The sequence below is a fragment of the Phascolarctos cinereus genome, unplaced genomic scaffold, assembly GCF_003287225.1.
Source record: "Phascolarctos cinereus isolate Bilbo 61053 unplaced genomic scaffold, phaCin_HiC Scaffold_5;HRSCAF=322, whole genome shotgun sequence".
In the NCBI taxonomy this organism is placed as follows: Eukaryota; Metazoa; Chordata; class Mammalia; order Diprotodontia; family Phascolarctidae; genus Phascolarctos; species Phascolarctos cinereus.
In genome coordinates, this window is record NW_027555958.1 from 322,817,349 (window position 1) to 322,841,042 (window position 23,694).

The following is a 23,694-nucleotide window of genomic DNA, read 5'->3' on the forward strand; positions in this document are numbered from 1 at the left end:
GAAGATGGGGCCCATAGTAGATAACACCAGAATGAGGATTTGATTAGAAAGACAATGGGGAGCCCCTGCCAGTCTCCAAGTAGAAGCCATGACTATAACAGAAAGAGTGCTGATATTGGCATTGGGAGACCTGCCCTGAATGCCTGCCCTCACTTACCAACTGGGTGACCCTGGGCAAATCACTTTACCTTGGCTTTCTCATGTGCAAACATGATGATGATGATGACGATGATGATGATCGCTCTGCTTTCCTCACAGAGTTAGAAACTGTAGAATTATTAGAAAAGCAGGGCTTTGGAAAGATTAATCTGCCAAGGATTAGAATAGATTGAAAGAGGGAAAGGCTAGAGACAGGTTGACTTCTCAGGGGGTATTTGCCATAGTCTATATGTGGGTTTCTGTGGGCATGAACCGAGGAGTGGTGGCAGTTGGAGGGTGAAAGGGAAGGAGAAAACTACAGTGATTTTACAGAGGAAATCTCAATAAACCTTGGTGACAGATTAGATATAGGAGAGAGTAGACAGTCTGATGATGATGCCAAGGATCCAAATAAGCATAAACAAATTCAAATGAATACAGTGCACACTAAGTACTGTATGGACAGAGAATAATGGAGTTGTCTGAGTCAAGCAAGGTCAAGACTTTCTGGAGGATGTCAGTCATGAGTAGTTTTGGAAGAAGATGGTAGACTGTGTGTGTGTGGGGGGGGGGTTCCCTGGTATGCATTCCTTCGTTACTGCTATCTCTTGGAATTCTCAGCTTCCTTCAGAGTTCAGCTTCCTATCTCCTATAGGATCCCTTCATGATAGTAGATAAGAGAGTCAGGAAGGCCTGGGTTCTAGTCCTGCCTCTGACACATACTGACTGTAACCTTGGGCAAGTCACTTAACTTTTCAATGTTCTAGGCAACTAAGACTATAAGTGGCAGAAAAGGACCAACCTATATTGATAGGGAGGGCAGCTAGGTGACACAGCGGATAGACCATTGGCTTGAAATCAGGAAGACTCATCTTCACGAGTTCAAATCTGGCCTCAGACACTTACTAGCTGTGTGATCCTGGGCAAGTCATTTAACCCTGTAAGCCTCAGTTTCCTCATCTGTCAAATGAGCTGGAGAAGGAAATGGCAAGCCACTCCAGTATCTTTGCCAAGAAAACGCCAAATGGGGTCACAAAGAGTCAAACATGACTGAAAAAAACCAAAACATTGGTAGAAGAAGATTTCTCATCTGGGAGTTCCCTATAAAAATAAAATCACAGGTCTAGTTCCTATCTGCGTCACAAAATTATCTGTTGATATTTTGTATTCCTCCAGTAGAATATAAACTCCTTGAGGGCAGGAACTCCTTCTTATTTTTGTCTTTGTAGCCCTGGTACATAGCACACTGCTATTACATTTTGGATTAGACCTGTGATTTTACTGGTGTAAAGCACATCCACGAAGAAATTCCCTCTACTGATGCAGATCAACACCTTTTCTGACCTATTATAACTTATAGTCTTAAAGCACTGCCTGGGACACTGAGAGACACTGAGACATCCAAAATGTCACATAGCTAGGATGTGTCAGAGGTGGGATTTGAACCCAGGTCTTCCTGACTCTGACTTTCTATCTACCATGCCATGCATATAGTATTGCTTATTATAGTAAATGCTCATTGAACTGGATTTGATTGGAGGAAAGAAGGTATCCTAGGGGTGGGATTACTAAATGGAATGGTGAGAAAGAAAGGATTCACTCCCAAGACACCCTCCCTCTGCTCTCTCCTTAGAGGTTTTGAGGTGTAAAAGAGAAATTTTTATGGATAGGGGCGGGAGAGCCTCACCTTCCACTAAACTTAGGGAATTGGGAGTATTGGAGCTAGAATTTAAAATAAGATTGTTATAGAAACCAGATACTCATGGATATACTTCTACCTCCTTCTGCATCTCACCTATTCTGATCACAATTCTCCAAGGAGACTGGATTGTTTTGAGAATCTCATCTAGTCTTGCTCTCAGTTTTGTTTTCTTTTCCTTCATGCTGTGAATAAAATATTTGATTCTATGCTTCTTTACATGAAGCTAACTGTCCCTGGTGGGGTGCAACTGGTGATAATGCTCTCAATTCTCACTCTGTTTCCAATGTATTTGGAAATTTGGTAGGAGTAGATGGGCAGGATCAGAAAGATGGTATCTTCTCTGATTATACAAGTTACCCAAAGTGTCCCATAAAGGACCAAAAGAGAGTGTTTCTGTATTAAGGAGGACCCATGTACCTCCCTAGATCCCTGTAACCAGCCATATCTTCCCCATTGTGGAAAATTTGAAGGTCTACCAGGGGTGGGGAACCTACAGCCTTGAGGCTACATGTGGCCCTCTTGGTCCTCAAATGTGGCCCTTTGACTGAACCCAAAGTTCACAGAACAAATGCGAAGTTTGGATTCAGTCAAAGGGCCGCATTTGAGGACCTAGAAGGCTACATGTGGCCTCGAGGCTGCAGGTTCCCCACCCTGGCTCTAGACTCTGTCATGGGGACTGAAACGGGAGCTTCAACTACCCCACATTTGAAAGACCTTAGCTTGAAGAGGTCAAGGTCCCCACTGCACCAGGGCCATCTCCATTCATCCTGATCTATATCTTGCTACTGCATCTAGCTGGCTCTGGAGGAGAAAGTGGGGCTGTTGGCTTTGTACAGCCCTCCCTCACTTAAATGCAATTCACTTGCATGTCATGGCATCACCTCCCTGATGTGAGAGAATGGGAGAATGAAGGACAAACAACAACAAGAAGAAGAAGCCCCAGAGCTGTGAAAAGGAAAAACTTTCAACCCAGCAGGCTATTGCACATTGTCACATACTTCCACTAATCTTGGGGTGGGGTGGGGTGGTCACTAAGCACATTGGAGCACTGAGATACAGACCTACCATACTGGCCGGCGGGCGGGGGGGGGGGAGGAGGGGCGGGTGGAGATTAGTTAATGAGACCTCACTCCTGGGAGAATGTGCAGGGGACCCACATGGATATTTAGTGAGCTTGCTTCTGGAAGTGTGTGCCAATATGGAACAGAGGGGCCCAGCTGTCCCCTTCAGAGCATGCTCCCAAATGCTATGACCATTTCCTTTCTGTTTACAGGGTGGTAAAGGCATCCTCTTCCCCCCCACCCCCCAGCTGTCCCTCTCCCCCAAAGTAGTTTTTACACCTCTTCCTTTCTCTCAGTTCTGCCTTAGCAGCCAACCAAAGGACTTTTTTTTGGCCACACAGTAAATGGACAAGAAGTTATAGAATGATATTAGCTAATGATAATAATAGATAGCATTTATGTAGCATTTTAAGCTTTGCAAACCTCTTTGTATATCTTATTTCAGTTGATCCTCACAACAATCCTGTGAAATAGGAGGTATTATTATCCCCATCTTACAGATGAGGAAAGTGAGTCTGTGAGAAGTTAAATGACTTGCTAAGAGGTCATAAAGCTAGTAAGTGTCTGGGATAGGATTTGAACTCCTGACTCTGAGTCCAGTATTATACTTGCTCTGAAATGGAGAGGTAGGCTCATTCATTCCATGGCCATCATGGACTTCTAGAAGCAAGCTCACCATGTATCCTTGTGGGTTCATCCAAAAATCTCCCATTCATGCTCCCAAGGACTAGGCCCTCATTGGCCAGGATCTTATTAGCATCCCCCATGCACAGAATGGTTTCCCTCCTTCCTTCCACCTCTTAGAATCCCTGCCCTTCTTCAACTTCAACTAAGATCCCACTTTCTTTCCCAGACCTCGCTCTCCACACCCAGCTTTTGGTGCCTTCCTGCTATGATTACATTCCATCTCCTCCGTATAGATCTTATATGTACCTAGTTATTTTCATGTTGTTTCATGCTCCTTGAGGGCCTATCTTTATATCTTAGCGCTTAGCACACTGTATGGAGCACAGTGATTACTTAATAAATGTTTGTAGACTGATTGACTGGTGTTTCCATTCCACCATCCAGTTCCAATATGGAAAGGTACCAAAACAGAAATTGGCAAGCTATTTGGGGGTTGACAAATAGGATAGTTAGATTGAAGCCGAAGCTCTGGGTAGGGAAAGAGGGAAAAATGAGATTATCAAGATGGTGGGGTTTGGGAGGAAAGAGAAGGGGCTTACAAAGGGATCTTGAAGACTAGGAGGAGAATTACATCTATATGTCAAGGACCTCTGCTTTCATCAACATCAGAATTATTTCCAGGCAGTCAGTCAATAAACATTTATTAAGCAACTTCTAAGTGTGCCAGGCACTGTACTAAGCACTGGGGATACAAAAAGAGGAAAAAGTCCCTGCCCTCAAGAAGCTTATAATCTAGTGGATATGGAACCCAACAATCTATAACTTACAGTCTTAGAGAGTTGCCTGAGAGTTAAAGATACTTGCCTATGGTCAGGTAGCTAATAAGTATCAAGGCAGGATATGAACACAGGTTTTTGTGACTCCAGGTCCAACACTTCAGCCACTATACGTGCTGTGCTACCTCTTCGATGAAGAATTTGGTATCAAAAAAGAGAGACCACTGCAAATTCTGAGCGATAAGATGACATAACAGAAATGGCCTGTGAGGAAGAGTATTCTAGCATCTATGTGTAGGACTGATTTAAAGATGAGGGACTAATGGCAGAATGACTTCTTAGGAAGAATGACTTCTTAGGAGGTTGTCATAGGAACTCAAGGGAGAAATGGTGAGGGCCATGAGTGAAAGAATGAAAAGTATTTGTTAAGTGTTTATGTGCCTACCACACCTAAGAGCTGGGGATACACACACAAAATTAAGGAAGTCTCTGCCCTCAAGGAGTTTATGTTCATTTGAATAGGTGAGATAACATCTACTGAAACGGAGTCATGATCTGGGAAGTCATGGAGACCTCAAGTGGAACAAGAAAATAGTCAATTAATATAATCTTTTGGGAGGAAAGGGTGGTGGTAATTTGATTACAATTCTCAGCAAAATGGTGGTGATGGGGAGGAGGAGGAGGGTGGAACATTCCTAGTGGCAGGAGGGAAATAGCCACAGTGAAGGGGGGCTGTATGGTCCCAAGGAGGGCAGAGCTGAGTGGCTTAGCTCCTCCCAGGCATGGCCTCTGGTGATCCACTTTGGAGGGTGGAGCAACAGAATCAGGTGATGATACTGGCAATGGAATGGGAAAGGTATCCCAGAAATATTTCAGCGCAAAAATCAGTAAGATTTGACAGTAGATAGAATCTTGGACTTGGATTCAGGAAGTACTGAGTTCAAATCCTCTGTCAAGATGCTTACTAGCTCTGTGACCTTGGGTAAAGTTATTTGTCCTATCTAAGCTTTAGTTTGCTCATTTATAAAATGAGAGGTTTCGACCTTGTGGCCTCTAAGGTCCCTCAAGTTCTAAAATCTATGATCCTTTGATCAAACCTGTGGGCTTTAGGAAGATCAGTTTGACAGCTGAGTGAAGGAGAGACTGGAGCGGGGAGAGACTTGAAGCAGGGAGATAAGCCAGAAGGCTATTGCCATAGTCTAGGTAAGAGGTGATGAGGGCCTGCGTCAAGGCAGTGGCAGTATCAGGTGACAAAAAAGGGGGTGCATAGGAGAAATGCTAAGAAAGTAGAAGTGACAGGGCTCAATAACTGATTGGATATCGGGAGCAGGGACAGTGAATGATAGAGTAAGGAGTCCCGGGATGGCACCTAAGATTCTGAGCCCAGGTAACTGGGACGATAGCAGTACCTCAAAATAATAGAAGAATTAGAAGAAGGGATGGCTTGGCGGGGATAATGAGTTAAGTGTTGGACTACTGGATTTAAGGTGTCTATGGAACATCTAGTTTGAGATATCCAATAGGCAGTTGGAGATGCAAGACTGGAAGTTAAGAGCTGGCTAAGCAGATCTGAGTCATCTGCTCAATGTCAGGAAAACTTCTTAACAAAGAGAGCAGCCTAAGGGGCAGCTACGTAGTGCAGTGAATAGAGCACAGGCTCTGGAGTCAGGAGGACCTGAGTTCAAATTTGGCCTCAGACACCAGCTGTGCAACCCTGGGCAAGGCACTTAACTGTGATTACCTGCAAGCACTCCCCCAACCCCGCCCCCAAAACAAAACAAAAAAAAGAGAGCAGTCTAAAGGTAGAACAGAGAATTCTCCCCACCACTGAGTGGTTGGAGATGCTGGGTAGGGAACTGTTGGTTGGGCTGGGTGACTTATGAAATTCCTCCCTGCTCTGGGTTTCTGTAATTCCCTTTGCTTCATTCTGAGTTCTCTCATATACTAGCTAAAAACTCCCAACCAGACTTATGGAAGGTATTGAGAAGTAGCTCTAGAGAATAAAAGATCATTGAATCCTTTGTAGATTTTCTCTCAATTCAACTCATGGTAAAGTCCTTTTCTACCATGGAAGAGAAAATCTGGAATATATTATTTGCCATTTGGGAGTAGTCTTATTTTTGGAGTGGCTATAATGTCAAAAGGACAGAATGCTGAGTAGGCACCTATGTCTGACAGGTTTGCCCAACTCTAAGATTGCATTACCTTCTCTTATATATTAAAGAAGCAAAGTTATAACTAGGATAGCACAATTGGGACTTTGCCTTGGGGGCACCAAAATTTAGAGAGTGCTGGCAGCAGCTGGACTCCAGCAGCAAAGAAATGACTGAGCTTAGCACCTAGGGAGGAAGAATAATTAGTCAAAATAGATATTAGGTTTCTTCTCCTCCACTCTCCTCATTCTTTACAGCCTCACTGCAGTGGAGCACCTCCATGGATGAACCGTTCACAACCCTGTCCAAAGTGGCTTCCGTGGCCCAAGGATCTCTGTCTCTCTCCCACAGGCCTTTCTGTCAGACTGAATTTATCTTTTAAAAGCTGGTTCGGGATGTTTTTCAGGCTGCTTGATCTGAAGGGCAATATCTCTTTGCCCTTTGTTCTGGGCACCAAAATAGTTAGTTATGATTGTGCTATATGAGTCAGGTCTGTTTTATTCATTTGGGGTAGCAAGTCAAGTCGACCAGTTGTTCCTTTTCTACAGGCAAACTTCTGTCAAAGTTGCTGCCAAATCCCTCAGCTTCGTTTGGAATCAGTCTGTCCCCTTACAAAGAGTCTAGCATCTTGACAGTAGCTGTGATCTAATACAGCCACAGGTTGACAGGAAATGAATGGAAATTGACTGACTGCCGCCCCCACTTCCCGCCCCTCATCCTTTCTCAGAGGCTTTTTAGATAGAACTTGCTTCTTTTGACAAACTTTTCTCACACTGATCTCACTGATTTAGGGTTTCTGACCTATCTTTTTTTGGGATGGCCGGCCCAGCATTATTTTGCTTTGTTGGAAAATTGTAAGAACAGAAGATTACTTTTCAGCAATGATCAGAGACAAACTCCACTCAAGCCACATTGGCCGACTCCCCAATTGGTCTAGATGTTTCCCCAATCTCATGACTTTGATCTGGCCCTTTTAGCTCTTGGAATGTTGTTCCTTTCCCTTCACCCAATTACAGCCTATTCATTCTTCAAAGGCCCACATCAAATCCTGAGGCCTTTCCCAGACACTTGGGATAGATCAAGAACAGGAAGAACACTGAAAAAACACAGTTATAAGGGGCCCTCTCCAAGGAGTTACTGTTTATGTTGCAATCAGTAATGTAAAATGCATCTTTATGCCCCTCAAATCTAGGGGCCCTGAGGCCCTTACTCCTTTTGCTGCTATACTCACCCAACTCTGCTAGGCACTTCTGCCTTTACCCACCTTTCCAATCTCTGGTCCAATTGAACAAGTGAGGATTAAGCACCTACTATATGCAAGGCCTTGTAGACACCATCTCTGCCCTCTAGGAGCTTACAATCTGGTCAGAGAAATAGAAACTTATATGAAATGACTACTCAATTTACCAAGAATGTATTGAGCACCTGATATATGCCCAATACATCTAGGCACCAATACATCTGTGTGGGAGAAACAAAGACAAAATGAAAAACAGTTCTGGTCTTCAAGATGCTTACATTCTGCTGGGCTTAAGAGGGATAACCTCCTCTAAATATCTCTAGTGCTTACTGTCTATAATCCAGTGGTGGGGAACCTGTGGCCTAGAGGCCACATGTGGCCTCCTAGGTCCTTGGGTGTGGTCTTTTGACTGAGTCCATGTTTTGCAGGACAAATCCTTTTATTAAGGGATTTTTAACCTTTCTTTCCCTTTTATTAATTAATTTCATTAATTATTTATTATTTGATTCAGTCAAAGGGCTTCACTTGAGGACCTAGAGGGTCACATGTGGCCTCGAGGCCAAAGGTTCCCCACCCCTGGCTATACCATCAGTGATTTCTTAATTGTCAATCCTTCTGCTTCTCAACATCCCTGAAGCAAATGCTTGACAACATCTACTTGGATACACTCTCCTCTTTAAGCTTTCCCCTAGTTCTCCTCCTGTCTCTCTGATCACTCCATTTCAGCCTCCTTTGCGAGATCTTCATTGATGTCACAGCTCCCAACCACCCAAGCTTCTGTTCTGGGACCTCTTATCTCTTTGTAGTTATACTATTTTTCGGTGACTACGTCGTCTCCCATGGAGTCAATTATTATCTCAATATATATCTATTATATCCAATATATGAATTATCATTGACTATCTATATCTGCATATTGAGAACTATATCTGTTATTTATCTATATTTATATCTCTTTCCTTACTCTCTCTCTCCTTACCTACAATCCCATATCATCAATTACCTTTTGAGGACATTTTGAATCAGATTTCCCGTAGGTATCTCAAATTCAGTAAAAAACAGAACTTATTATCCCCCACCAAAAAAAACCCCTCCCTTTTCCTGAACTTCCTTATTATTGTTGAGAGTCACCCAGGCTCAGAAAGTATCATCCATGATCCCTCCCTCACACATCAAATCTGTTGCTAAATTCTGTAATTTCTACTTCACAGCTATTATACATGTTTCCTTTTTACCACGCATATAGCTACCACTCTAGTTCAGACCCATTATCTTTTTCTTTGACTATTGAAAATATTCTAATTGGTCTCCCTTGCTCATCTCTCCTCACATCAACTCTTTGTTCATTTAGCTGACAAAATGATTTCCTAAAACATAGGTCTAACACAGTAGTCAATGACTATAGTAATCTACTATTTGATAAACCCAAAGACCTTAGCTTCTGGGATAAGAACTCACTCTTTGACAAAAACGGCTGGGAAAACTGGAAAACAGTATGGCAGAAACTAGGCATAGACCCAAATCTCACAATATATACCAAAATAAAGTCAAAATGGGTTCATAATTTAGCTATAAAGGCTGATACTATAAGCAAACTGAGAGAGCAAGAAATACTTTACCTATCAGATTTATAGAGAACAAAAGAATTCATGACCAAACAGGAGATAGAGAACATTATGAAATGCAAAATGGATAATTTTGATTACATTAAACTGAAAAGTTTTTGCACAAACAAAGCCAATGAAACCAAGATTAGAAGGAAAGTAGAAAATTGGGAAAGAATTTTTACAACTAGTGTCTTTGATAAGGGCCTCATTTCTAAAATATATAGAGAATTAAGTCAAATTTATAAGAATACAAGTCATTCCACAATTGATAGATGGTCAAAGGATATAAGTAAGCAGTTTTCAGATGAAGAAATTAAAGCCATCTATAGTCATACGAAAAAATGCTCTAAATCACTATTGATTAGAGAAATGCAAATCAAAATGACTCTGAGGTACCACAACACACCTATCAGACTGGCCAACATGACAAAACAGGAAAATGATAAATGTTGGAGAAGATATGGGAAAATTGGAACACTAATGCATTGTTAGTGGAGTTGCTCTCCATTTTGGAGACAATTTGGAACTATGCCCAAAGGGCTATAAAAATGTGCATACCCTTTGATGCAGCAATAGCACTTCTAGGGCTATATCCCAAAGAGATCCTATAAATGGGGAAAGGACCCACATGTACAAAAATATTCATAGCAGCTCTTTTTGTGGTGGCAAAGAATTGGAAATTGAGGGGATGCCCATCAATTGGGGAATGGCTGAACGAGTTGTGGTATATGAATGTAATGGAATACTATTGTGCTATAAGAAAGGATGAGCAGGTGGACTTCAGAAAAACCTGGAAAGACTTGTATGGACTGATGCTGAGCGAAGTGAGCAGAACCAGGAGAATGTTGTACACAGTAACAGCCATGTTGTGCAATGACTAACATTGATAAACTTAGCCCTTCTCAGCAATGCAAGGATCTAAGACATCTCCAAAGGTCTCATGATGGAAAATGCTATCTACATCCAAAGAAAGAACTATGGAGTCTGAATGCAGATCGAAGCATACTATTTCCTATTTTTTCTTCTGTTTTGTTTTGTTTTCTTTTTCTTGTGGTTCCTTCTATCGGTTCTAATTCTTCCTTACAGCATCACTAATGTGAAAATATGTTTAATAGGAATATATATGTATAGCCTATATCAGATTGTGCACCATCTTGGAGAGGGAGGCAGGGAGGGAGGGGGAGAAAAAGTTAAAACTCAAAAGCATATGGAAGTGATTGTTGATAAAATAAATTCATTAAAAAAGGTCTAACCATCACACACACACACACACACACACACACACACACACACACACACACCCCTCAACTCAATAAACTCTAGTGATTCCTTATTACCTCCAGAATAAAATATAAGGTCCTCTGTTTGGCATTTAAAGCTCTTTCTACTTTTCTGTTCTTCTTAAACATTGAGTCATTTTCCCCAGTTGTGACTGACTCTTTGCAATACTCTTTGGGGTTTTTTTTGGCAAAGATGCTGGAGTGGTTTGCCATTTCCAACTCATTTTATAGATGAGGAAACTGAGGCAAGCAGGATTAACTGACTTGCCCAGGATCACACAGCTAGTAAGTGTCCGAGGCTGGATTTGAACCCATGAAGATGAATCTTCCGGACCATGCTTGTACATATTGTTTGGCTGATTGTCTCCTTCACTAGTTTGTGAGCTCCTTGGGGGCAGGGAGAATCTTTTGGTACCTTTTGTAACCTCAGTGCTTATTGACTGGCTGACTGTCCGCACCACTCATTTGGGCCCTCCTGACAAGATTGCTAGTTGCTTCTTTACCTCTCCTTATCTTGTCTCCCCATTAGATCCCTAATTAGATTGTAAGGTTCTCAAAGATAAGGACTAAGGCTCACGAGTATTCTGCCTCTCCCAGCACTAAATCTGACACTTAGTCTTCTACCTCTCTGCCTTTATTCAGGCTACCCCACAACATCTGGAATGTATCCCCTCCCCATCACTGCCTCCTAGAAACCTCAACTTCCTTTAAGGCTCAGCTCAGGTGCTTGCTTTTTTGGAAGTCTTCCCTGATTTCCCTAGTTTAAAGGATCACAGAATAGAGTTGGAAGAGACAGTAGACACTATTTAGTCCAATCTCATCTTTTGACAGATGAAAAAACTGAGTCCCAGAGAGGTTAAGTAAGTTACCCATGACTAGAAAGTGCCTGAGACAGGATTCGAACTTAGGTCTTTCTAAATTCAGCTCTCTAGACACAATGCCATGCTGCTACTAAAAAAAAAAAGTGAAAAAAATTAAAAAGTAGTCACAAGATCATAAATCCAGAGTCTGAAGGGTCCTCAAAGGCCTAGTACAACCCTTTAAATTTTACAGATGAGGAAACTAAGGCGGTAAAGTGACTTGCCCAAGATCATACAGTTAATAAACTTCACAGGCTGGATTCGAACCCAGGTTTCGGTCTCCAGAGCCAGTGTCCTAGAACACTGCTGTCCTAGTTGTTAGTGTTTTCACCCATAACAATAATAATAGCTAACATTTACATAAGATTTGCCAAATGCTTTACAAATATTATCTCATTTGATCCTCACAAATACTCTGGGTGGTAGGTGCCATCATTATCCCCATTTTACAGATGAAGGAACTGAGGCAGACAAAGGTTAAATAGTTTGCCTAAAGTTACATAGCTAGTAAATGTTTGAGACTGGATTTGAATTCAGGTCTTCCTGACTCCAGGCCCAGTGTGTAATCTACTTCATCACCTAGCTGCCTTTGAGAGAGGAGTGTGGGGTTGACTATATGACCTCCAAGTTTCTTTCCAGTTCCAAATTTATGATCTTATGCCATCTCCTTGAATAACCTACTTACATCCTGCATGGCCTGAATAATGTACATATACATGAATATACATGTATATACATATATACACATATGCATGTGTATATACACATGTATTTGTGTATATATATTATTTATACATGCACAAGGAATATATTCTTTGAAAATAGGGAATGGTTTTCATTTATGCATCATTCCTAATGTTTAGCACAGTACCTTACATATAATACAGGCTTAAAAAATGCTTTTCAGTTGAATTGAATTGCATAGTAGTAATAATCATTATTACTAGTAATAATAACAAAGTTAGTAATAGTAATAATAATGAATATTTATGAAATATTATAGAGTTTTAAAATGCTTTTCTCACCATAACCCTATAAGATTGGTAGTACAAGAATATACCCATTTTATATAATAGGCAGCTGAGATTCAGAGAATTAAAGTGACTCACCCATGCATACACAGCTAGTCAGTGTTGGAGCTCATATTTAAGTTTTACAAAACTTCCTGACAATCCTGGCAATGCAAGCAATGTTAAAGATGAAGAAACAGAAACACAGAATGGTTAGGTTAATTACCCATGATAACATGGTTAGTAGGTATCAAAGCTGGGGTTTGAACTCAGGCCCTTGGACACCAAGGTCAATGCTAATGTCTCAAACCCTTGCAATCTGGTTTCCAATGTCATCACTCAACTGAAACTGTTCTCTCCAGAGTTAACTATAATTGTCCAATCTGGGCAGTTAGGTGTTCTAGTGGATAGAGTGCTGGGGCCTCCAGTCAGGAAGACTCATCTTTGTGAGTTCAAATCTAGCCTTTGACACTTACTACCTCTGTGACCCTGGGTAAGTCATTTAACCCTGTGTGCCTCAGTTTCATCAGTAAAATGATCTTGAGAAGAAAAATGGCAAACCAATAGTATCTTTGCCAAGAAAATCCCAAAGGGGGTCATGAAGAGTCAAACACAACTGAAAACAACAATAACAATAATCATCAGTACATAGTTATAGTACCTGGCACATAGTGGATACTTAATAAAATGCCTGATTGATTTATTAGTGCCTCACTCCATTTAGTTTACTTACTTATATATGTATACCATAGGTACAGAGAGAGCATGAGCAGGCACACTTTGGGGAAGCATTCCCACTGGCTCTCACAAGGAATGTACACCCTTTCTATTTGTTCATTATAATATTTTTATTTTTTAAATATTTCTCAATTACCCATAAAAACTTTTAACATTCATTTTTAAAAGTTTTGAGTTCCAAATTCTTTCCCTCTTCCATGCCCTTCCTCTCTCTTTGAGAAGGCAGATAATTTGGGCCAGCTAGGTGGCACAGCAGATAGAGCACCGGCCCTGAAGTCAGGAGGACCTGAGTTCAAAACCGGCCTCAAACCAAACACTTGACATTAGCTGTGTGACCCTGGGCAAGTTACTTAACCCCAATTACCTAAAAAAAAAAAGAAAAGAGAAGGCAGATAATTTGATATTGATTATACATGTGAAGTCATGCAAAACATTATTTCCATATTAGCCATGTTGTAAAAGAAAACACAAATACAATAAAACTAAAAATAAAGTGGAAAAAAGTGTGCTTCTATCTGTGTTCATAGTTCTTCAGCTCTCTCTCTGGAAGTAGATAGTATCTTTCATCATGAGTCCTTCAGAATTGTTTTGGATCATTGTCTTGATTGGAGTAACCAAGGTTTTCAGGGTTGATCATCCTTACAATATTGCTGTCACCGTGTAGACTGTTGTCCTGGTTCTGCTCATTTCACTTTGCATGAGTATTCATGTATGTCTTCCCAGGTTTTTCTAAAAGCATCCTGCTCATCATTTCTCATAACAGAATAGTATTTCATCACAATCATATATCACAACTTGTTCAGCCATTCCCTAATTGATGGACATCCCTTCAATTTCTAATTCTTTGCCACCACTAAAAGAACTACTATAAATATTTTTGTACACATAGTTCCTTTTCCTTTTTTTAAAAAAATCTCTTTGGGATATAAACCTAGTACTGATATTGCTAGGTCAAAGGGTATGCATAGTTTTATAGCCTTGTGGGTGAAGTTCCAGATCGTTCTCCTGAATGGTCTGACTAGTTCACAATTCTACCAGCAGTGCATTAGTGTCCCAATTTTTTCATCTCCCCTCCAGCATTTATCATTTTCCTTTGGTGTCACGTTAGCCAATCTGATACGAGGTGGTATCTCAGAGTTGTTTTAATTTGTATTTCTCTCATCAGTAGTGATTTAGAGCATTTTTTCTTGTGACTATTAATAGCTTTGATTTCTTTTTCTGAAAACTGCCTGTTCATGTCCTTTGACTATGTATGAACTGGGGAATGGCTTTTATTTTTATAAATTTGGCTCAATTCCCTACATATTTAAGAAATGAGGTATTTACCAGGGAAACTTTCTGTAAATTTCCCCCCCAAGTTTCCTGTTTTCCTTCTACTTTTAGCTGCATTAGTTTTGTTTGTGTAAATCACTATTTGTTTTTATACAACCAGCCCCCTTTCCAGGGGAAGGGCCGGTGGGAATGCTCTCCCAGGCTATACCAAAACACCGAACCCATAGTCTATTCAGCACCTTTCCAATCCTATCAATCAGCCTTATCTCCCCTCTGATTGGAGGGCCGAGGGTGAGTGCTAAAATCCAAGCCAAGGTTTCATGTATAGAGAGCTGGGCCTGGAGTTTGTAGCTCACTCAAAGTGAGCTTGGGTGTACTGCTTGGTCTGAAATCTCTGAAACAAGATGTTTCACGCCAACTGCCCCTGGTGTCTTTCAACTGCTTCCCCTCTCTCCCCACCCCTCCCCAGTCCTGTCCACTTCCAGCTTCCTTTTGGTGTTGTCTTCCTCCAGTTGATTGTAAGCTCCTTGAGGGCAGGGCCAGTCTCTCTTTTTCTTAATTGTATCCTTAGCACTTAGTATAGTGCCTGGCACATAGTAGGTGCTTCATAAATGTTTATTGAATTGAATGGATCACCCCTTCTGCAAGAGGCCTTTTTTGGTACTCCTGCTTACCACTTCTAGGGCTTTCCCTCTGGGATTACTTTTCACTTATAATACATACATACATATATGTGTGCATATATCTCTCTATATAATATATGGATCGTACAATTTTTTTTTTGCATGTTGCCTCCACCATTGGGATGTAAGCAATTTGAGGCCAGGGACTGTGCTTTTACCTTTCTTTGTATCCTCAGCATGTAGCATCGTTCCTGGTATACATTAAGCACTTAATAAATGCTTGTTGACCATCTGACTGAACATATACTTATTGAGGGCAAAGCCTGTTTCATTCTGGTCTTTGTATTTTCAATACCTAGCACGGTACCTGGCATATAGTACAGCATTTGATAAATGCTCATTGCTTGCTTGACTTTTCTATTTCTGTACTCTCCTTCCCAAACAGGCACTTAATATATATTTGTTGATTGGGTCACTGATTGCGGTGGGCTGCCAGAAGGGAGAGCAGGAAATGCAAGACAGAGAAACAGCAGCTTTTCTCCACCGCTCTCTGTACGCCGCTTTGCCCCATAACTGTCAAAGTTGGTTAGCTGCCAAAGATGGAAATTGAGACGGGGTTGGAAGAATAAAGTCTGAAATCCTGGGGAGGATGTATACAATCTAGGGTTAGCTACCAGCATAAATCAGCTCCAAAGCACACTTTCTGGCCATCTCCTCCTACTTATAATTGGGTCATCTTTCAAAAGTTCATCTGTAAGTCAATGGTTTGGAGCTTAGTATACCTTTTCCCATAGGAACAATGTCACAAACGGTAGTTCTACTCGCCTGTCCAGCTCACAAAAGACTATTTAAGTCATAATGTAAATGAACTATAGTATTCTTGGTACTAGCCTGGGTTTTTAAGCAGGGATTCATGGGGCCTAGAAGGAAGAAAAAGGGAGAGGAGAGAAAGTGAATGAGTTTCCTTTCCTTTTGTAAGGTGTAGGGAATGCCCTCATTGAAAGGCAGAGGCTATGCCAGGCTCCAGCTGCCCACAATTTCATTGGCATATGAGGCAGCATCAAGATATTCTCTTCATGCTGGTGATCAGATCTGCCTGGAGGATGCACAGTAGAAATAGTGATGGAGTAATATGAATGAGGTAAAGGAATAACAGAACATGACTGAGTGGAGTACGTGTGAGGAAGAAAGACTTTAGCTATGGTAGAGATTGAGGGAGTGTCTGGGAGGTGGAACACTAACAATTTCTGTGTAAGCCTCTATTTGGAAGAGTGTGGAAAGAGAAGCTACCAGGGCAAATGTAGGAGGCTAGCAAATTCCACCTTTGAATTAAGCCCTGTTGATTCCACACCGTTTGCAGGATCTGTTTCCTAGTACCTTCCCACATAGTGATATCAGTTTTGGGGAGCAATGAGAGAGCCTGATCAGATTCTATATTTGTGAATGACACATTTCTGAGCTCTTCATCATCTCTGCAGAGGGAAAAATAAAAAGAGGCAAAGGGGGTAGGATGAGAGATGGAAAAATGCAGCAATGGACCGAGGGTTGGCCATAAGAGAAAGCTGGGCAATAGTGTCAACCAAGGGTGGGGAACCTGCAGCCTCGAGGCAGGTTCTTTGAAGTTTAGATTCAGTCAAAGGGATGCACTTGAGGACCTAGAGGGCCACCTGTGGCCTCAAGGCTACAGGTTCCCCAGTCCTGGTGGGAATACTGCCATAGCTAGGAATTCCATTACCCAGGGTAAATTCAGTTGGGGAAGGGAATAGGCATAACCCTAGACAGTTCCGCTTATGGCCCTATGAGAGTTGGGGGAAAGTTCAAGCATGGGTCAAGTTTTAGGGGGTTGCTTGTTTTCTCCCCTGACATCTGCTGGCCTGTAACACTGATACTTTGAGCTTTCCCTGGGCTCATCTTCCCCACCCCCAACCTCTGTTACTATGTGGGCTGAAAGAAGAAAGAAAGGTCCAGGAACAGGGATGAAAACCATCCCCAGGGGAGGAAGCTCAGGTCCCTAAACATCAGTTTCTGGCCGCAATACCGCATCCTGATTAAGGCTCTGAATATGAATGCCAGTGAATATGTAAGAGCAGGCTTGCTATAGGAAGCCTTGATGTCACATTTTAAATAATCAGAGTTTCAGGCACCCATTTGTCTTCCTTTCTGTGACCCTCTTTCAAGTCTTCCAAGACCCTCTTCCATATTTTCTCTTAAGGCATCAATGTCCAGATAGGAGAGTAACGTGAGGCTTATAATGTGATTTAGACCTTGTCACATATACCCACAAGTGCTTTCCATTTGCCACTAATTCCACTCATATCTGGACTCTGGATCCATTTTTTCCCTCTCTTCCTCCCAACTCCCAACCTCAAGCTTTTTTTCCCCTTCTCCTATGTACAGTCTCCTAGAAGCTTGGAATTGTGTCAATCAGATATCCACATCAGAGAAGGGACTTGTCATCACAAAAAGATGGTATCATTTTGTGGAAGGGACCTGGACCATAGAGTCCAGTTGACACATGGCCTCAAAGCTCAAAATACCATCAGAATATGCCAGCCCCCATCGTTAATCTTCCTACCTACCCCAAACCCAAGTACAAACCTTCTAAGTACTTCCTGTTTATATCCTGTTTGCATATACCTTTTTGCATATTGTCTCCCCCATTAGACTGAGCTTCTTGAGAGCGAGGACTGGTTTTTTGTGTTTGTTTTTGTTTTGTTTTGGTTTTTGCCTCTCTTTGTATCTCTAGCACTGAGCATATTGCCTGGCACATAGTAGCTGTTTCATAAAATGCTTCTTGACTTGACTCTTCTTGTTGACCTGTTTCAGTCATGTCCGACTGACACTTCATGACCCATTTGTTTTTTATTTTTGTTTTGTTTGTTTGTTTTTTGGCACAGCCATCAGGGTTAAGTGACTTGCCCAGAGTCATTCAGCTAGTAAGTATCAAGTGTCCGAGGCTGGATTTGAACTCAGGTCCTCCTGACTCCAGGGCTGTGCCACCTAGCTGCACCCCTACCAATTTGGGGTTTTCTTGGTAAAGATACTGGAGTGGTGTGCCGTTTAGTTCTCCTGAGGAGTAAGTGACTTTCCCAAGGTCATACAGCTAGTAAGTGCCAGATTTTAACTCAAGAAGATGAGTCTTCCTGATTTTAATCCCCAAACTCTACCCACTGTGCTATCTAGCTGCCCCCTGACATCTACTCTATGGGCTCCTAAATAACTGGGTATTATCCCATCCACCCCCTCACCATATTTCTGTAATCAGAAGCACATGGACTCAATTTCACTGTTACACACTTTCTCACTCACATAAGCCTTCTTCTCTGCTTATTCAACTACTTCTCAACAGTGCTAGATCATGACCATCAATAGCAAAACCTTCAGTCTCTTTGCATGTTCTAATGGGGGAAGGGAGTCATTAATGATTGCGGACAGCTGTCTGGACACGGCATCTTCCCATACAGCTGTCTGCCTTCCTTCCCTCTGGATTCTTAATCCTAATATCCTGCTTCCTTAATCCTCCCCACCCTTGTCCCTGCAGAACCCCATTCCAAAATTACATACCTACATTCCCCCCACCCCTGAAAAAAATGACCATTCCTCACAGTCAGTCTCAGATGTGTCCAGAAGAAAGCAATCCAGTTGGATTAATTCTCACTAAAATTGTAAATGGTCAAGAAATAACTCTTTAACCCTGCCAGAAATATTTGAACATTATTCCATATGAATTTGTCATTAGTGAATTTTGGGGAATACAACAAAAGGAACTGAAAAGATTCATGCAACTTGGAGGGGGGTTATTTTGGGGGCAGGAAGGTTACCACGGGGGCAGGCCAGCTTCACTTGGAAGTTTGCCCCCTGGGAGTCACTCAGTTACCTTAAAGCTGTTCCTGCTTTTCACAACTACTACCCTTCCTTTACTTCTGAATTCATACCTCTTTCACATCAGAGGCAGCACATATTCTTGTAGGGAGCAGGGGAAGTTGGCTAGCCATCTGCGTGGATTATTTGTAAGTCAGGTGTTGTAAGTTGGGAGACCACCTGGATGTTAAATACCTGCTTAATCACTACCAGTAAGATGAATGTCTCTGAGTCTCAAGGGAACTGGATGTTCTCCAGGACACATTAGGAAAGCCTGACAGTTGTTAAAGAGGAGAAAATGGCATCAACTCCCCATGTTTTAGTTCCCCTTCCTGCCTCCTCCGACTGGCTGGGAGGTCTTCGATTCAATTCAGTTTAGTCTTTTATTTCTGCCTCAGGGGTGCAAATCACTGTACCAGGGCACCTGATTCCAGCTTTATGCAGAGAATGGAGTGAAATCTACACTTCTTAAAGGTAGCAGAAGGCTTAATTGAGGAATAGTTGAGAAATCCTTTGGATCAGGGGAGTGGGAGGGAAGCATGAGGGCTGTTGACATTCAAAGTCATCTGGGAAAGAATGGCACAGAGAAGGAATGGTACCCCCAGCTGCTGCTTCTGGTGATTGGTGAATTCACTTCAGTTTTTTAAAAAAGTTCTTTCTTCTCTTAAAAATACAGTTTCCCCAACAAAGACCTTCCCGAAAATAGAAAGTAAACGGCTTTGGAGGCTTCATAAGTAAATGAATATTCATAGGAAGATGTATACAGAAAAGAAAATCCCTGGGCCGGATCAGACTCATGGCTGTCTTGCTCTTCTTCCCAAGTTGGTTCTGGAATTCAGGGGGAAATAAGAATATTTCCCTCTCCCAGGTAATTCGAGGTAACAGCCTTGGATCTTTCCAAAGCAAGTCTTTAGCTAGTCCTTTATTTCCAGCACTGAGAGCTGACAGTATCAGCATTGCAGGCTGTCACATTTCTTTTCAAAAAGGCAAAAACAAAGCCAAGCCATTCTCTTTGGGAGATGAACGTGTTGCGACTTGCCTTGAACTCAACAATTATTTTCTTCCAATGATTATCGGGGATTTGTGTGTGCATGTGTATGTATGTGTGGGTGCATGTGTGGAGGGGGTGGTTATGTTTGTTTTGTAAGGACTTCCACAGTTAGAGGTTTGTAAGTCACCTTCAGTGCCTTCAAGAACTGCAGCAATGATGACTGTGTGGTCAGACGTGCATGAAGGAGGTACCCTCTAAGGACCATCGTGGGGTAGGGTTAAGTATTAAGTACACTTAGCTTGTGCTTTGCTCTTCTTTCCCCGGCCTTCTTAAGTGTCTTGAGCAAGCTTGAGATGTCAGTGGAGAATTTTATGTTCATGTTCTCTCTCTCTTTGATGGCATTCAGCTGCTGTGGCTACTGCAGTCCAACCCTCCCTCCTAGACAGGTTACTGTCAACCTCTTCATAGAGTTCCTAAAGAAAACAACAGCTGGCTCATCTGGCAAGACCTTCAGAACCAGTGTCTTCGTTCGTAATGTTTCCATTTCTTCTCCCCTCCCCTAATGTTTCCATGTTTCCTGATCTGGAAATTCTAATAAAATGCCTGGACATGGAGAAAACCAACATGTTGAAAAAGGAACATTTCCTCACAGTTTCTTCTTTTTTTCCCCCTTCCCTTTGTGGGTCTTGGCCACGTCTATTGTTAATAGAGAGGAAAGCTTTGGGTCAATGAAAGGTCAGGTTCTTCAGTCCTACCTTGGGTCAATAATGTGAGTACCTACTGTGGCAGGAACAAATCCAGCAGTCTTCCCTCTCTCCAAAAAACTGATTGTGTGATTGAGACGATCAGAGAAACAAAGATGACGTGGTTTTTAAGATGCTAAAAATGTCACATACCCACACATCGCCATTTTATTCCCACCAATGCTATTCTCTAGGAAGCTGTTAGAATTCTCATCAAAACTATCATACCCAGAATGGCAGAGACTCATTCCCTGAAGATTGGCTACCAAAGGCTGATATTTTTCTCCCTTTTTTTTTTTTTTGGCGTCAGCAATTCATGAAGGCTGTCTCCTAAGATACTTAGGAGTTGCAATCTTTGCTGGTGAGTGGAGTGCCCATATTGCTAAGAGCACAGATATTTTGAAGTCCTGACAGGGAAAAAGACAGAATTATATAAATATTCTAGAGGCCTACAGTGCCTTGCACTGGAGTTCATTGCCACTTTCCCTTTCTTCTTCCTCATTTCTCTCTCTCTCTCTCTCTCTCTCTCTCTCTCTCTCTCTCTCTCTCTCTCTGTCTGTCTCTCTCTCTCTGTCTCTCTCTCTCTCCCCTTTTACTCTCCATTTTTGGCTTCTCTCTATTCTTCCCTCCTCCCTACTTTTTTTTATACTTTCTTTTTAAAGCACTCCTTTATACTTAATACCTTCCTTTTTTTTCCTTCTTTTTCTTCTTTGAACTTCTATTTTCTCCCATTCTCCTTTTCCTTCATTTTCTCTATGTGTCATTCTATTGAGTACCCTTTTCTTCTTCTTTCCTCTCTCCTCCTTCTGTTCTCTTGAATCTCTGAAAATTTCTCCTGCTTCCCTCTCCTCCTCTGGTAATTCTTCTCAATCGATAGCAAGGGGAGGCAGCATTGTGTGGTAGAAGAAACACTGAATTTGGAGTCATGAAACTGCAGGATTATAGATTTAGAGCTGGAAGAGATCTCAGAAGTCAGCTAGTCTAGCCCTCTTACTCACAAATAATAATAATAATAATTAATAGCATTTATATAGTACTTTAAGGTACAAAGTGCTTTATATATGCTAATTTATTTGAAATTCATAATAATCTTATGAGGTTGATGTTATCATTATTCCCATCTTACTGAGGCATAGAGAGATGAAATGACTAGCCCAGGGTCACACAGCAAGGGAGTGTCTGAGGCAGGATTTGAACTTGGGTCTTCCTGACTCTAAGTTCTACATCCTATATGTTTCACCACATGGCTTGCCTAAGACAAGAGGAGACTCCAGAAGAGTCACTCATTCAGGTAGTAGTAGCAGAATCAGGATCTGAACCCAGGTCCTCTGTCTCCAAATCCAGTGCACTTAACATTGCTGCCATAATCCAATTTTAATCTGTCTTCCCATCTTATCTCCTATTCATCTTATTTATATACCCTAGGTTTTAGCCAATGTGAGAAGGAGGAAGAAGAGGCGGAGGCAGAAAAAAAGGAAGAGGAGGAAGTGTAGAAATGATACTGCATTCTCATTTATAAACAAACCCCACTGTTGAAAGCAATTTCATTCTCTCAACCAGCCAGAGTTCAAGGGCAAAAGGAGCAACAATGTCTTGATCTCTTAGGGCTTGGAAATGCTCAGTCTTATAATCAGTCATCAGTGAAGCTGGGCTAAAAGACCAAGATCTGGGGCAGCTAGGTGGCGCAGTGGATAGAGCACTGGCCCTGAAGTCAGGAGGACCTGAGTTCAAATTTGATCTCAGACCAAACACTTGACATTACTAGCTGTGTGACCCTGAGCAAGTCACTTAACCCCAATTGCCTAAAAAAAGAAAAAAGAAAAAAAAAAGACCAAGATCTGAACCCAAGCCCTTTGACTTGACACCAGGCAAGTTAGTTAGTTTGTCTGGGCCCTAGACTAAATGTTGTCTAAGGTCTCTTCCAGGGCTAAGTCTCATGATCCTTTGAACAAGTATTAGCTGAGTTCTTAATCTGTATCAGGATCTGTGGAATACATAGAAAGAACAAAGCACCCCTGTGGTCTGCCATCTTACATTCTCCCAGATAGGAAAGGAGTGTCTCTGTCTTCAGATCCATCTATCTCAGCTTTCCCCTCGTGTTCATGGATTGCCCATCATCCCCTTATTTTCTTGCCTTGCTTCTCTGGCCCCTGGCCTAGCTGGAAGCAAAGAAGCTTGATTTTTTCTTTTCAAAGAGGGAGCTGGTGATGACAAGCATAAGGATTTGGAGAAACAACTTCTCTCATGACAATTTCACAGAATGGAATTTCATCAGCCATCTAGTTCAACCCATACACCAGAAGAATGCCCATTATAACATACCCAACAAGGATACCTCTAGCCACTTCTTGAAGACCTCCAAGGAGAGGGTGTCCAGGCAGTCAGTTCGTTCCACTTTGGGATAGCTCTAATTGTTAGGGTTTTTTTCTGACATTAAGCCTGAACTGGCCTTTTTGACTTCCAACCATCCATTAGAATGTAAGCTCCTTATGAATAAGAATTTCTTAATTTATTGCATTTGTATCCCTAGTACCTGCGCAGCCAGGTGGCACAGTGAATAGAGCACTAGTCCTGGAATCAGGAAGATTCATCTTCATGAGTTCAAATCTGGCCTCAGATACTTACTAGCTGTGTGACATTGGGCAAGTCATTTATCCCTCTTTGCCTTAGTTCCTCATCTATAAAATTAGCTAGAGAAGAAAATGGCAAACCACTCCAGTGTCTTTGCCAAGGAAAACCCCAAATGGGCTCATAAAGTTTTGGACATGACTGAAAAAACTACTCAACAAGAACCAAATCCTCAGCTATCACAATGCCTGAGATATCATGGGCACTTAATAAATCTTTATTGATTGATTAGACATAGTTCAGGCCTTAGGGATCAATCAGAATAAGTCCAACTCCTCCTCCTTCAAATACTTGAAGACATATCATGTTTCCCCAGAATCTTGTCTTCCAAATATGCCCAGTTTTTTCAAACACTCCTCAGAGGACATGGACTCAAGGCTCTTC

At 41.8% G+C, this 23,694-nt stretch overlaps 1 protein-coding gene and 1 long non-coding RNA gene across 2 annotated transcripts in view; one reads left to right on the top strand and one right to left on the bottom strand.

Annotated features, from left to right (window-relative positions):
* KCNN3 (potassium calcium-activated channel subfamily N member 3) overlaps nt 1-23,694 on the bottom strand; it is a 297,364-nt gene that overhangs the window by 51,860 nt on the left and 221,810 nt on the right.
* Nucleotides 16,073-20,594, top strand: LOC110212103 (uncharacterized). The gene is made up of 3 exons (XR_002325565.2): nt 16,073-16,228; nt 19,625-19,816; nt 20,346-20,594. It is a non-coding gene; the product is annotated as an uncharacterized LOC110212103 (long non-coding RNA).